The 15,676-nt window shown below is 45.9% G+C and overlaps 1 protein-coding gene and 1 long non-coding RNA gene across 5 annotated transcripts in view; one reads left to right on the plus strand and one right to left on the minus strand.

Moving 5' to 3' along the window:
* The window catches only part of LOC310832750, a 404,622-nt gene that overhangs the window by 98,772 nt on the left and 290,174 nt on the right, over window positions 1-15,676 (minus strand). The window lies entirely within an intron of this gene.
* Window positions 281-15,676, plus strand: part of AKAP1 (A-kinase anchoring protein 1) — a 42,718-nt gene continuing 27,322 nt past the window's right edge. The window contains exons 1-2 of one of the 4 annotated variants that reach the window (XM_083714457.1): window positions 281-1,823; window positions 3,410-3,537. The gene's annotated coding sequence lies outside the window, so the exon portion shown is untranslated. Of the gene's footprint in view, window positions 1,824-3,409; window positions 3,538-5,046; window positions 5,265-6,224; window positions 6,327-8,385; window positions 8,534-15,676 lie in introns of those variants that run through there. The other 3 variants (XM_083714454.1, XM_083714455.1, XM_083714456.1) reach the window with 3 other exon arrangements.

Here is a 15,676-nt window from a genome sequence, read left to right on the forward strand (position 1 = left end):
AGATTTTGTCTTTTTAACTAGGAGAATAACAAAACCCACAGTCAAAAACAGCCTTAAAAAGCAGACAACTTTGACTCATCACTCCTTTAACAGATTTTGATGCCCTCAGGGATGACCTATTTTTTTCTGTAGTCTTAAGGTTGCAGTCTTCAACTAAGATTTAAACATGAAATTAATCTAAGATCCCCAAGTTCCACCCTGAGAGCTACAAGTATAGGGCGGTATACAAATTTAAATAATAATAAAAATGAATAGGTCTCTCATTAACCCCACCCAGCATGGCCAGTGGTCAGGGATGCTGGGAATTCCTACCCAACAATGCTCAAAGGGCCACAGATTTCCCAGCCCTACCAGGGAGCATTCTTATTCAAATCAGGGCCACACTTTATAGATGTTGAGCGGGTGTAGGTAGGTTCAGCTGGTTTGTCAGGCAGTGAATCCCATGCCCTGCGGGATAAGCTTCTCTGGCTGTGCAAGAGAGTTACCTCCTGCCTTTTCTGCTGTGGCCTGTTTCAGCAGGCAAGATTGCTGGTTTTGTCTTCCAAAAAGGCCTGAGATGGAAGGTTGCTGACTTAAAAAAAAAAAAATCAAGGGTGTGTGCCAGTGTGATGGAAAGAAGGCAGGAGAGCACATGATATAACAACACTCATTTTGAAATATTAAGTACAATTTGTGGCACAGACAGGAGCATTAGCTGTGATGGTTTAGGTCAGGGGTCAGCAAACTTTTTCAACAGGGGGCCAGTCCACTGTCCCTCAGCCCTTGTGAGAGGCCAGACTATAATTTGTTCGGGGGGGGGGAGTGAACTAATTCCTATGCCCCACAAATAACCCAGAGATGCATTTTGAATAAAAGCACACATTCTACTCATGTAAAAACACGCTGATTCCCAGACTGTTCGCAGGCCGGATTTAGAAGGCAATTGGGCTGGATCTAGCCCCCAGGCTTTAGTTTGCCTACCCATGGTTTAGGTCACATTTTTAGTGATCTGAGACAGGTTGAGTCAATTCCAAATTTGTGGACTTATTAAGAGAGATCAGAGTTCCTCCACCCAAAAAAAATTAATTTACAGTAGGCTTTCTTCTGATGTCAGAGTCACAAAATCACCAATTATGCAAAATGGGAGGTCAAGCCCTGTGTTGCTTTGGGTACAATCCTATAGGGAACCTCCTATTGAATGTTCTGGTGGGAATCATAAGTGAGATACCATGTAGAAGTAGACAAATGTTAAGATAGTTTACTGTTGTAGAAGATAAGGCTCAGCAAAACAATTCTGGATGTAGATATGTACAGCTTGTAGGCTTTTGCAAACCCAGATATAAACAGATACACACAAGTACAAAGTATCTCTGCTGCTCTAAATAAATTCAGCAATTAAGACACAACATTGGACTAACAGACAGACTGCAGACTAACAGACTATTTTGCTGACGTGCATTAATCACAGATACAGTTGGGGTACTGGGCCGTTACCATAGCAACTGTCTTGGATGACCTTGCACCTGTGATTAGCTCATTCATGGGATGATTTATGCTCATGAAGGAAATTAACCCCTTCTCATGTCCACTTACTCCAGCATGCTCTACCAAGGGAGGTTCCACCTGTATTCCAGTTGACTGACTACTGCTTCGTAGGGTGTGATCAACTTGTATGCATTGTGTGGTGATCATGTCAAGAGAGTGGTTTTTATTAATAATTTTGTATTTTACTGATGTGGTCATTAGAATGGAATGCTTTATTGTGTTGCATATGGTTGAATTTTTATATGCCTTTATTATTATATTGTAGATTGCCTAGAGATGACCAGTATTAGATGGTCAAGGTAAGATAGAGCCATAATTTGGTAGCTACATTTAGTCAACCAACCAACCACTTGATTGTTCTGTCCAAAGACCATGACAGGTTGCATGTAATCTCAATAGTGGCACTACACAATGCAGAGCTTTTGGTGTCTCTGAAAAACAACCATACCCAAATCTCCACCCTCTGTTGGCCCACCCATATGTCTCCCTGATACTTCTTAGAATTATTCTTTATCATATTCTGTTGCCCATTCTGCCTGCTCATTGAGAAGAGCCAATGCCTATTGGAAAGTCTTAGTCATGCATATGGGTAAAAAAAGCAGAGGATTAGTTGGGAACATTTGCAGCCCTCCAGAGGTTGTTGGACGCCAACATGGACTCAGGGATGTGGGGAGTTATAGTCCTGCAACATCCCTCATCCCTGATTTAAGACCAAAGGAAAATCAACAGGGTTAAAATAAGGAGAGACTATATCTCAGAGGTGGGGTGCATGCCTTGCAGGCAGAAGTTCCCACTTTCATTCCCTAGTATCTCCAATTAAAAGAATCAGATAGTACATATTGGAGAAAGCCTCATGTCTTCTTGAAACCGTAGAGGGACCAGTTTGTATGCCTAATTCATTTACTCTATGATTGCCTATCTTCTGATGATTTAAATGCAAAGAAAGTGTGTGTTCTTTTGGTTAAAGATAAACTAAGGGAGGAACATAATTGCCCAGCCATGTCAGTAGTTGAAAGCTTGCCCCAGAAGCAGCAGTGTGCACACTGGCAGGCTCCATGGTGCCTTAATCTTCATGCACATTCATTGACCCTAGGGATTATGCACCCACTCTCCAGAGCAGAGCAGTGGCCCTCCATAGGTTGCTGAAATACTGCTGGCTGGGATTGATGCAGTCCAACAATGTCTGGAGGACCACAGGTTCTCCATTGCTGCTCCATGGGCCATGTGAACGGGAGCTGGTCCCTGACAAAGGACAATGGGGAAAGATACAACCCCAGTGAAAAAGCACAGAGTTTGCATGCAGAAAGTTTCACATCCAATGCCTAGTGTCTCTAGTTTAAGAAAACCAGGAAGCAGATGATGGAATAATCCATGTATGCAACCCTGGAGAGCCGCTGCCAGTCACAGTAGACAATACTGCACTAGGTGGATGATAGGCAGTGCTTCCTGTGTTCTTATTCCTCTCTCACACGCTATGAAAAGAGTATCCCTGGGAACGTGCAGAGTGCATTTCTCCCACTGAGTCCTTGCAGCTGACTCTTCTCCCGTCCTCTCCCACTTACACACAGCTGGAATCAGCTCCTCTGCTATATTGGTTGGAGCATCAACTACCACACCCCTCACCCCCAAATCAAGTGCAAATATATTTCATTAGGAAATAAGTTGACAAGACCTGCTCAAGCGCTGAAAGGAAACCTACCTTAACCCAGATCCTAGTGGCTTCTGCTGAACGAAACCCACCTCATAAAAAGAGTGGGGTTGGTGGAACTTGAATTTGGGTGCATATTTCCCTGGCACAAAGGGCAACAGCTGGGCACAGCAGGAGTTTCATTCTCAGACAAATAATCCATCTGACCTGCTTTTTGCTCTCTGTTCTCACTCTTAGAAACCACACTCTGGCTTCGATTCTGCTATAGCAGTGGGTTTGGGGTAACCTGGTGCATCCCTTCAAAGCATTTAAATGATGAAATCAGCAGCCATGCACCCTGGGCTTTTGAAGATTGGTAGTGCCAGGTGAGCACTCTTTCCCAGCAACAGACAATCCACAAGAATGAATGAATGAATGAATGAATCTTTATTTATGTCAGCCATCGGCCATAGCAATAAAACAACAATACAATATACAGTGGTACCTCGGGTTAAGTACTTAATTTGTTCCAGAGGTCTGTTCTTAACCTGAAGCACCACTTTAGCTAATGGGGCCTCCTGCTGCCAGTGTGCCGCCGGAGCGCAATTTATGTTCTTATCCTGAAGCAAAGTTCTTAACCTGAAGCACTATTTATGGGTTAGCGGAGTGTGTAACCTGAAGCGTATGTAACCTGAAGCGTATGTAACCCGAGGTACCACTGTACAAAGAATAGGGGTTGGGGACTGGGGCTCTGCATGATCGTGATCCCACTAATATTCTTAAGAATCCTTTGGAGTGTATGGGCATTCTTTGGCGAACCAGGTGGAAAGGGTTCGGGGCAGGGGGAATTTGGAAACCAGAGGGACAGACACCCTGTGGAAGAAGCTTATTTATTTGCATCCCACCTAAAGCCTTGATTTAGCATTTTTGCAGCCTGATCCCAAGCACATTTACTGGGGCATGAACCCCAGATTTCAAGGGAGTTATTTGCAAGCTGAGTATGCCTGGGATTGCAGCATTAGCTCTCACAAACGCTCTGTAAAATAGGATAGACTGGCAGTGTTTTGCCCAAAAACCTCCAACAGCCCTGCAAGGAAGGCCAGCTGTGACTTCAAAGCTGACAACTGATACTTTTAAGAGAACCCTGAATACAGTAATAATAATTAACTACAAGACTGACAAAAATATATTTTCAATCTCTATCAGTGCTGGAACATTCATCAATCAATAATATTAATAAGCTGACAACCTTAAAAATGTCTGTCCAATTAACTGGGCAGATTGATTTTAAAACGATAATTAATATAAATGTGGGGGTAGGCACCATGTCCGTAACAATGCCTCTTTCATCCTCTCATAACACAGAAAGGACTGCTACTCTGAGCTTTTATATTCTACTGATGCAAATGTTTGCATGTTTAATAGATCACTCCATCAAAATTCTCATGCATCGTTACTTAGAAGCAAGCCCGTTTTCGGGGCTTGATCCCAAGCAAGAGTGCCTGATGGTGCGATCTATGCACGTTTACTTAGGCGGTAGGCCTTTTAGGGAAAGTGGGACTTGTTTCAGAGTAAATGCGCACAGAGCCTTACTCTGCAAGTTCTCTTTAAGCGACTGACAGCCTCAACGAGGGTCAAACACACCCTGTCAGAACTAACCCCGCCTTCTTATTTCCTTGCATGGGGGGGGCGGTGAAGAGAGAGAGAGAAAGCATGCTGGGGGTGCGCATGCGCACACTTTGCCCCTTCCCCACGCTCCCTGTTCTCGTTCTCTCTTGCCCTCTGACTCACGAGCCCAGTCTGGGGAAGGAGGGGGCGTGGCTTCCCCCTCGACGTCTCGCGCGAGCTGCGGCCGAGAAGGGGGTAAGCGGGAGGGGCGGGGCGAGCGGGACGTTGAGCGAGCGGTGGGCGGGGCGAGCGGAACGTTGTGTATATCGGTCGAATGTCTCAGCGTTCCGAAAGGCCCGGTCGGGCAGCACGTGGGGGGACGACCGAGGAGCCCGCGGCGGGTGGAGGGGCCGGGCGCGGCGGCAGCGCACGGGGGCTTGGCACCGGCACCGGGGGTGGGACGGCCAGGAGGAGACGGAGGAGGGCGAGCATCACCGGGCGGATCGTGAGTAGCGGCTTTAACTGGAGGGTTAAGGCGTCAGTCCTCATGGGGGAGGGCTGCTTTATGATAAAACACGCGCGTTGCTTTTTGTGGGAGGACAGAGCGGCAGTTCGGGGCCTCCGCTGGATTACACGTACGGTTGCTCCTTCCCAAGTAGCGATTTTTAAAATTGCATTTCTTGGGTGTTTTTTGACGTTTTCTCTCCCCTCCCTCCCGCAACAACTTCCCGACTCGCCCCTGCAGCTGTGCCCCTTTAAGGGTCTTTTGGTCTGCGGCAGTTAGCAGGTGAGAGAGCGCTCAGCTCCGCCGGCGGGCGGCATTTTGCACCGAGAAGCACCAGGAGCAGGCCTCGGTAACCTCTCCTTCGCCTTGCTCCGCGTTGGCGTTTCGCCCACCCATCCCGTGGCACGTGGTTCGGCCCTTCCTCGTTATGGGCCGCTCTCCACCCCACACGCACTCTCCCACCCACCCATCCTAGATTCGTAAAGCGGCGGCTTCTTAGGGGATCCCTTCGCTCGAGCCAAGGCTGGAGATTAACCCTTGTTAAAGCGCGGCTCTTCCGCGGTGCTCTCGCCGACTTTTTCTTGTGCATTAAACAAAAAGAAAGCGTTTTATAGTGTCCTTCGAAAATTCAGAAAAGTTTTGCACCCGTGATTTTGTTGAACGTGGAGCCACTCCTCCTTGGCCCCAGTGCACTGTCATTAGCGCGCCCTTGGGAGCTCCTCTTTGCTTTGTGGCACTGAAATGTGTATCTTCCTTTTCATGTCTCTGTACTAGCATTTCTGTCCCACTTTGGGGGGGGGGGGGAATAAGGAGACAAACTGTTCCTTAATTCTTCCCTCTCCTCTGCTCTCTGGGTCCTCCATTCCCCCTTATGAACTTTGAACAGCTAAGCACTATGGAGCTATGTCACCTTAAGTAGGAAACCTGGGGCCTCTGGTAAGATTCTCCTCGTTGTTGCAGGTGGTGCTGTGGCTTCTCTGAGCCCTTGGCTTGTGGAAAGTGTTCATGGCTTGGAGGAACAGGTGCTAGGCCTGCCTGGAGTCTGCCCATGAAGACTCACAGGTCTGTGTCACCTCTCTTCTCATCCCATGAAGATGCCACTGGATTGAGCCTGTGTGATTTGCTCTGGTTGCTGCTTATGCTTATGCATATGCTGGGAAAACATTAGGTGTAGACTCTCTTGTGCACACACACACACACACACATAATGCACATGTAGATAACATGCACACCATACATTTAAAGCATACAGCTTCCTGCAAAGAATCCTGGGAACTGTAGTTTCACCCCCCACAGTTCCTAGTACTCTTGACGAACTGCAGTTCCCGGGATTGTTTGGGTAAAGCCGTGTGGTTTAAATATACAGTGTAGATATTTCCCTTGTGTTAAGTTCTGGTACAACAGCATGCTGAGCTTTGGTCAAGTTGTCTTTTTCTCCACTGTATCTGCAGCTGAGGCCTACCTCACAGGGTTGTTGAGTCGCTCTGTGCTTGTAAGGGAAATGTTGTGTTAAACCTAGCATTACTGAGTGGCAGGTGGTGTTTGGTGAAGCAAGAGGCTGCTGTTGGCTGTTAACAAGAGGTTTGCATTGTAGGTCTTTCACACAATGGGTGAGAGTTTGGATGGCTGTTGAGTTAGGTTAAGATACTTGTTCAGGTATGAAACTCATTAGCACTCCCCTGCCAAAAAACAACCAAACCCTCTTATGCTGCAAGGAGTAATATGTCTTACTGAAATAGTGAGGTCCCCTCTGACCTTTACCCCTCCACCCCAAATACAAGATACAGAGCTGGCCTGGGTGTGTTCTGTGAGTGTTTGGCATTTGTTTCGGCTACGTGGACTGTGATAATTCCTCTAGAGTAATTGCCACACCTTGTGTCTGCCTTTTCAATTACTTCATGTGCCTTTGCTTTTACACACATATACAGGCAAACACTTTGACAATTACTGGGAAATAATTTGATTGTAAACACAATTATTATTTTTTGTGTGTGGAAAATTTCTGGTATAACGCAACTACATGCTCATGGCCCTGACATTACTCCAGTGGGAGATGGGGCTCTGGCTCAATGGGTGGAGCATCTGCTTTGTGTGCAGAAGGTCTCTGGCTCAGACCCCAGAGGCATCTCTTGCTACAGACAGGAGAAGCTCCCTTCCTGAATCCCTGGAGTGCTGCTGCCAGTCAGTGTACACTATACTGAGCTACATGGGCCCAATGGTCTGACTCAGCAGAAGGCCGCTTTCCGTTTTTCCTAAGCAGGTGAATCACCAATTGAACTGATGTGCTTTTTTGGTACTTTTTAATTTATTGCATTTACATCCCGTCTTTTTCCTCACGGAGCTCAAGGTGGCCTACATGGTTTCCCCCCTCCTCATTTAATCCCCACACAACCCTGTGAGGCAGGTTAGGCTGAGAGGTAGTGACTGGCCCCCAGGATCACCCAGTGAGCTTAATGGAGATTTGAACCCAGATCCCCCAGGTTCTGCTCTGACACTGTTAAGTCAGTTCTTCCCAAACTCGGGGTCTCTAGCTGTTTTTGAACTACAATTCCCATCATCTCTGACCACTGGTCCTGCTAGCTAAGGACAATGGGAGTTGTAGTCCAAAAACAGCTGGAGACCCAAGTTTGGGAAACACTGCTCTAACCACTAGACTGCAGTTCAATTTGCATTGTGATGCACAAATATGACACCGGCAGATTGGAGAAGAGGGTGCCTTGTGCCTGAGGACATCTTTTAGGATCTATTGATCTGTCTGTAGTGGTGACCCTGGCCTTTGCCCTTTGACTGGGCCCTCTATCACCTTCCTGAGTGTGGCAGATGAGGCGGGAGAAGGAAAAGAAGTTTCAATGGGACAAGTTCTCCAGCTTCCCTTGTTTGCTTTCGTCCTGTCTGAGGTGAGCAGGTTCCTGGTGCTACATAAGCAAGGCCTATGTAGCAGGCTAGTGAGCTCGCTTGCCTTCTGAGAGGAATTGCCCTCCTGGCGTAAGTGGCTGCTGGAGGTCACCCTCCCTGCACTGCTCTCTCCCTCCCTCCCTGGAGGGGGGCTAGTGTTGAATGGTAACTTGAGAAATGTCACTCACTCTTTCCTCCTCCGCTGGAGTCAGTCTTCTCCCATTGGCTGCTGGTGATGCCTTCCTCTTGCAAGCGGGGGAATGATTAAGCAAACTTGGAGGGTTTTTTGGGGGGGAATGGAAGGAGCCCAAGAGCCTCGCTTTTCTGCTGAAGCAGAGACCTCAGTCCCCCAACGCTTAGGCGGATTCCTGAAGGTACAGCTGTTTTAAATGGAAGCCTTTAAAAAAAAAAGAATCATTTTCAAGTGGCTGCCATTGATATGTGGTAGAGCTAGCCATGTGGTCACAGTGAAAGCAAGAGTCCTGGGACTGTTTGGATGGAGGCAGAGGGTGTCATTCTGGAATATTGTGTGTCCTGGGATGGTAACTCCCAAGAGAGGCAGTGTTGTGTAGTGGTTAGAGTGCTGGACTTGGACCTGGGAGACAAGGATTTGGTTTCTATCGTGGAGCTCACTGGGTAGTCTGAGGACAGTGGCTCTCTCTTCCTCAGCCTGACCTACCTCACAGGGTTGTTGTGAGGATAAAACAGAAAGGGGGAGAAGGGTCAGCACCACTTTTGAGTTTATAGGAGAAAAGGTGGGATATAAATGTAGTAATAAGTTATCCCTGATGCTGAGCTGCTGCTTTTACTGTTGTTGCTCCCCATCATATTGTTGCTGTAGGGGCACATAGTCTGGTACAGCAGTACCTCGGGTTACAAGCACCTCAGGTTACAAATACTTTGGGTTACAGACTCCGCTCACACGGAAGTAGTACTCCGGTTAAGAACTTTACCTCAGGATGAGAACAGAAATCATGCGCTGGTGGCACGGCGGTAGCTGGAGGCCCCATTAGCTAAAGTGGTACCTCAGCTTAAGAACGGACCTCCGGAACGAATTAAGTTCATAACCAGATGTACCACTGTATTTTTTGTTTGTTTGTTTGCAGTAAAATAAAATGTCATTTATATCTCTCATTTCAGGTTACAAATTCTAATGCACATAAAGCTACCATAATAATCATGATGTCCATGTTGAAATATTGCAATTAATTAGTATCTGTCTCTATTGGGTAGTTGGCGATAGATGATCCTTGGAGGGGTAGGAACTTTGAACAGGAGCACAGGTACAGCCATGGACGGCTCTCTTTACCCTTCCCCCAAAATGGCCTAACCATTGTTTGTAAAGCAACTGGGCATTGTGGACTCTCGTGGCAATGAGTTCCGTAGGCTAATTGTGTGTCGCGCGACGAAATGTCACTGAGTATTGCCGCTCCCAGATGTAGGGCAGAGGTCTTTCAGTATTGGTCCCATCACCTGGCATTCAGAGGTATGCTCAATAGGAGTTGGAGAAATTTCCCCCCTCTTGGTTGTTGCCGAACTGCAACTCCTGTCAGCGCCAGAAAGCATGGCCAGGGGTGGTGGGAGTCGTAGTTCAGCAAAATCTGAAGGGCCACAGGTTCCCCACACATGCTGTATAAATCGATAGCCATCCTGCTAGCCCCCAATAGTGTTACCCTCTGTGAATACTTTTAATCCCCATTTGGTGCCATTGTGAGTTGGTGGCTGTGCCTGCATCTTGTGGAAAGAGGTTCCACAGTTTCACTGTGCTGTGAAAAAGTGCCTCCTCATTGTCCATCCCAAATCTCTTACCGGGTGGCCCCTAGAGGGTTCTAGTATTAGGAGACAGGGAGGAATGCCGTATTTTTCGCTCTATAATACGCACCCGACCATAACACGCACGTAGTTTTTACAGGAGGAAAATCCATAGGCATGCCACCCGTAGGCATTTCCTCCATAACACGCACAGACATTTCCCCTTACTTTCTAGGAGGAAAAAAGTGAGTGTTATGGTGCAAAAAATACGGTAACTTTCAGCCCTATTATGGGGGGCTACATTAGTGCTGTAGCACATGCTGAGTGTTCTGGGTAATGAAATATGAATGCATTTCGGCACATTTTAGGGATTTGTCCTTTAGCAGATTCCTAGACTGTCTTAAAAGTTGCCCAATGCTGCCTTAAGCGTTGCAGCCTTAAACGCTGCTCAGATACCATTCCCTGAGGCAGTGGTGTCTTAACAGGCTGTGTTGTCTTTGGCCTGCTTTGCTGTTTATTCATTACCCAAAGCGACTTATAGTGATGCAAACATTAAAACCGAGTATAAAAAAAACCCAGAACAAACCTAAAAACACATCCATACACTTAGAAAAAGGCAAGTCGTAACACATCCCACTCCAGAGGCCACAGATACCTAAAAATCCTCCCAAGTTAAGGACCAGAAACCTGGGTGAAAATTAATATTTTTGCCTGGTGCCTAAACCGAAAAAACAGGTAATGATGGCACCAGGGGTGCCTCACCTAAGACAGCATCTCGTAAGTGGGGAGCCACCACTGAAAAGGCCTCGTGCCGCCCCTCAATACTTGCTAGGAGGAAGTCATTTTTTAAAAACAAAGCATGTTTTTTTTTTTTTTTATAATCCAGCTGCTGAAATTAGAAACCCTAGCGAAAGAAAGCTAAATATAAAAATACGGCACAGTTCGTAGACCAGGAGTAGGAAACCTATACTAGACTCCACCTTCCATCATACCTTGCCAGCTGGGGCAACAACTGGAGGGAAGCAGGTCCCGCCCGCCCCCCATTCTTGGATAATGGCTGGACGATTTTTTATTTCGGCAAGTCAGCACTGGGAAGGAGTTCCACACTTGACAGGCAATGATTCCAGTGTTGACTTGGTTTCGTACTTAAAGAAGGTACACTTCTTCAATGTTGTGTGACTATAGCAACACACAGAGAAAGCAGAGGTGGCCTTTGATTAAAGTGTGTCTCACCTGAGAGGTCATAACTGGCACACAGGAATTACATTTTTAAAAATGACCTTTGTCCTGCCCTTTCTCCTTGACACTTGAAATGGGGCACATGGCTCCCGCCCTTCCCATTTGTCTTTCCAATACACTGAGAAAGAGGCTGGGTGCGTACATTTAAAGCCCGTGACTTACCCTCACACCAAATGATTCTGGGAACCGTAGTTTGTTAAGGGTGCTGGGAACTGTAGTACAACCTCTCACAAAGCTACAGTTCCCAGCACCCAGTTCTTTGAGGGGGCGAGTCATGTGCTTTAAATCTGTGGTGTGCATGCAGCTGTAGGGAGTTGCCCAAAGGCCACTTGGTGGGTATCATGGCTTGTTCTAACACTTGGACTAGTGCAGACCTCAGGCACTAAAACTGAAGTCGCCTCCTGTGCTTTCAGCTCACAAGGTGTTTGGAGATTCAAAGCATTTGGTCAATTCCCCACCTGGAGAGGGTTGTGTTCTGCTTCAAAGTCCATAGGTGGGAGAGCCCTGCAAGGATTTTTCTTCTCTTTTTTTCGTGATGCAGACAGTAATTGCAGCTTGCTGAACAGAATCATAAAATCGGAGTTGGAAGAGACCTCCCAGGGTCATCTAGTCCAACCTCCTGCAATGCAGGAATCTTTCTGCTCAATGTGGGGCTCAAACCTGCAACCTTAAGACCAAGAATCTTTTGCTCTACTGACTGAGCTATATTGTTGCTTTTAATGTCTGCATCCCTCTTTGCCTTAAACGCTCATTGTTCCCATTTTAAAGATTGTTCTTTATTAAATTGTTATACCACCCTTCACCCGAAGATTGCAACATAAAAGTACAAAATGAAGACGTAAAATGCATAATAAATGAAAACAAACCAATAACCGCCTTCCCACTGACGCATTTAAAAGACCAGAGAATGGTAATTAGCCAAATAAAAGGCACTGAGGACAAAATATAGCCATTTGGTTGCAGGGCAGGCAGCTTAAGTGCTCTGGGACCCAACCTGCAGTATTCCTTTAACGCAATATTGGGCTGCGGCCATGGCTTCCCTTAGTGAATCTGGGAACTGTAGTTTGTGAAGGGTGCTGAGGATTTCTAGGGAGAGCCCTGTTCCCTTCACAGAGCTACAATTCCCAGAGTTCCCTGGAAGGAGGCATTGATTATTAAACCATCCTCTGAAGCCCTCAATTGTTCCCGAGCCTCTGAAGTCAGAATCCCTGCTGCCCCAAAGCAGTTGGCTGTGGCTCAAGTCTTGCAGCAGCCCTATGTGATGTCAGAGCAGCCAGACTAATCAAAGCTGTGAAGTTTAGGCCTTCTATTGGCTCAGAGGAACCTGTAACAGCACCTGTTGACCATCACACTTGATTACTTTGTGATCTCTCTCTCTCTCTCTCTCTCTCTCTCTCTCAACACTTTGCATTCAGTGACCTTGGTTCACCCAGAAGCCGAGACTTCTAACTGCCCCAGGGATAGGTTCTGTGTAGCTCAGAAGCCTGTAGAGTCTTGCATCCAAAATAAATTGATCCCATAAGAGTTCCCCTTTAGGTGATTTTTGTTGCCTTGACTCTCTCTCGCCCCTCCCCCTTGCAAATCTGCAACTTGACTAGTGGTAGCAAAGGGAACGCGTGCCCCTCCCTCCTCATAAACATAAAAAAACCCGGAGTGAAAGAACTTCAAAGCTGAGAGGGGTGTGTCTGATAGAGCAGCTCTGCCTGGCCTGGAATTGCTTTAATGATGCGCTTGCTCTTTGTAGGAAGAGGGGAAAGTTTTTACTTTGCTATCTGTGTTTGAACTAAGTCCTTGGCTGAGTTGTTACGTGTGTAACGTCGCGTTTAAATTTTTGTTTTGTTTTTGAAAGATAAATCCTGTACTAAGTTAATTGAGTGAGCAGCAAATCTGGATTCTCTGCAGTGCAGTAAATGGGCAGACTTCTCATAGATCTCTCACTTGATGCCTTCTGCTGGTTGATAACAAGGAGCTTTTGTGGGGTGTGGAACCCCAGTCTCTGACTCAAGGGTGTGTTTGCAATAAGTTTGAGGGTGTGACACAAAAGGCCCTGGGTGCCATAAACATTATATCTACCCTACCTGACTTGCTGGGGTCTTATCTCTGCCACCTGAAGTTTCCCCCAGGACATCCTCAGGCTTGTAAATGGGTTTTTTAAAAAAGAAAATCAATGAGGCCTAGAAGCTTGCTCAAAGGGAGATTTAGTAAAATTTACTTTTTGTGGCATCTATATATAATTTTTCTCTTCCTTTCTCTCTGCGCTCCAGTGAAATCGTGTCATTTTCTCACTGGCGCGTACTCTAGGTTATCAAAATGAATTATTTATTTGGATTGTTATGTTTGGCAGTATTCAGTTAAGTTTTACTTGGAGTAGATCCATTGAAATTAATAGACCTAACACGTTCATTCTTTTTCAGTGGTTCTACTCTGAGTAAAACCCGTTCTGTTTTGACATGAATCAGCATTTCGGCTGCATATGCAATGTAATTTTAAAGCACATTTGAATCACATTATCTCCCACAAAGAAGCAATCCCATGAACTGTAATTTCTCTCTCACAGGGCTACAATATCCAGCAGCCCTGAAAAAAAAATGCAGTTCCCAGGATGCTTTGGGAGAAATAATGTACTCCAAATGTAGTTCAAATGTTTACTATTGGGGAATGCATGTCGCTGCCCAGTAATTTGTAGAAACAACAAGAAATAATTATTTTAAAAGGGATAGTGCAGTTAGTGAATTTGGACCTGCCATGCCAAAAATTAGGTGAAGTCACACCAAAGTCACAATTGGGTTCGCCATCTGGATTCAAATTGGCAGCTGGTATCCAAACATTGACAACGACTGCTGCCCCTGGTTCAGGAACCCTTGTGCCAGGTTTGGTGAAGACATCTTGAGAGGCGGCCTATAGAAAACAGAAAGACGAACCAGTTTCCAAAATGAGCCACATTGGAAGCACTGATGTGGGGAGAAGTGACATACAAAACGAAATCATAAATTAAAATTTCTGTTTATCACCCCACTTCCCCCGGTTGCAAAAATTGTATTATCCTAGTAGGGGCCCCTATTATATAGAGCCTAGGAAGCTGGACAATTTGGTTTTGTAGACCAGGGTTGCCCATTCTGATTGTCTGCCACTCTTGACTGAAGGTCTTGGGCAGCTGATCTTTTTAATTGGAGAGCGAAGGGGGTTGAACCCGGGATCTTGTGCATGCAGCCAGGTGCTATTCCAATGTGTTCGGTCCTCCCAGTTTATTTTCCTTTCTTGTTTCCAAAAAAGTTGGTTTTCCCCTCCCAATTTTCCTATTCCCTTCCCCACCAAGCCTTCACATCTTTAGAACCACCCACCCTTGGAGAATATATGGGGTATGAAGTGATACTGATGTTGGCAGGAGGGGAATTAAACACTTTTCAACACTTTTCAGCCTGATGGGTGTATGCCTTTCCTGCATTTGAATTTCTAATCAGGTTGATCAAAGGGTTATCTACCTGGAACTACTGAAGAAATAGTTATTTATTAACCTTGCGTTAGTGAAGAAAGTGCCGGTCAGTCAGTCCGTTGTCTTGGCAGGTGTTCTGTGCTGCTCACAAGCTTGCATACTTATCAGCACAAACAAACAGAGAGTGGTGGTAGAGGTGATCTTTTGTTGGCTGCCTTAGAGCTAAACAGGAGTCCTTGGGTACGAGACAGTCTGTGATGTGTGGTGGAACACGTTTTCTAAACAAATGATCCAGATTCGTTTCCCCTGTTGCAATACTTCTGATTCTCTCTTCCATTCTCTAATTTTAGAAATGCAGGCTTTTAGAAAATTAGTGGCGAAACAAAACAAGTGCAATACTAATCAAACTGGGCAACTAGAATGGAAAATAGCCATAGCCAAATTTGACAGGAAAGTGTTTTTACCATTTTTTCCCCCTCTAGGAAGAACCCGCTTCTCCAGTGCCCCAGGCTTGCTAAAATTAGGCCTGCCAAAATGGTCTACGTTGCTTTCCATTTCCCCCCCTTAAGCTCTATATTAAGACAAGTGGGTAGCATTGACTTGCCATGTCTTAAAATATTTACAAGTCCTCCAATAAAAGGAACTTGAATCGGAATATAACATTTAGACCTCACTGACAGCGCAATCCTGTGGCTGTTTATTTTGAAGACACTGCGGCTTATTTATGTGCCAATTATTCCCAGATAAGCGTGTGTAGGACTGAGGTTTAAGTGCACTCTGCATGGAAGGCTTCCTAATGGAATCTGTTGATTCATCTACCTCTGGCTAATTGGCAAAACATTTTGAGATTCAGATAGCACCAAGTGTGAAATGCTGTAAGTCTGCTGTTAGTTTTGCTTACCAAATATAAGTTGAATCTCGGTTCATTCTTAAGAGGCGGCAAAAAAACTTCCCAGTTCTAAATTTCCCAGTCCACATCCCTGGGGGTAGTCCGTTCCTCAAATGCAACAGATGGCTTATGCAGCATCTGTTTTATGTCAACTCTGTGCGAGTGCTAACTTATGTGGGGTTTGTGGGTCCCAGTGCAGCGGCG

This window comes from Podarcis gaigeae, assembly GCF_964106915.1.
Source record: "Podarcis gaigeae genome assembly, chromosome: 15".
Classification (NCBI taxonomy): domain Eukaryota; kingdom Metazoa; phylum Chordata; class Lepidosauria; order Squamata; family Lacertidae; genus Podarcis; species Podarcis gaigeae.